Consider the following 276-nt stretch of genomic DNA (forward strand, 5'->3'; position numbering starts at 1 on the left):
CCCGCAGGAGGACCCCAGCCAGCGGAGCAGGGGCTCAGCTGCACTTTCCCCCTACCTGCACCTGTCAGTTCCGAGCGGCACGTGACTCCGCCACCGCTTCTGCTGGCTGATGCTGACCCAGGCGGGTCTGTCCCATCCGGAGCAGCACACAGCTGAAGCTGGCTTCCCATGTGCTACTGGGGATGGGAGGAGCCCGGATGGGTTAGCACCAGCCAGCAGAAATGGCAGTGGAGCCATGTGCTGCTCGGGACTGACGGGGGCAGGCAGGGGGGAAAA

At 65.6% G+C, this 276-nt stretch overlaps 1 protein-coding gene across 1 annotated transcript in view; it reads left to right on the top strand.

Annotated features, from left to right (window-relative positions):
* TRPC4AP (transient receptor potential cation channel subfamily C member 4 associated protein) overlaps nucleotides 1–276 on the top strand; it is a 28,781-nt gene that overhangs the window by 11,046 nt on the left and 17,459 nt on the right. The window lies entirely within an intron of this gene.

The sequence above is a fragment of the Alligator sinensis genome, unplaced genomic scaffold (assembly GCF_000455745.1).
Source record: "Alligator sinensis unplaced genomic scaffold, ASM45574v1 scaffold1315_1, whole genome shotgun sequence".
NCBI classification, from domain to species: domain Eukaryota; kingdom Metazoa; phylum Chordata; order Crocodylia; family Alligatoridae; genus Alligator; species Alligator sinensis.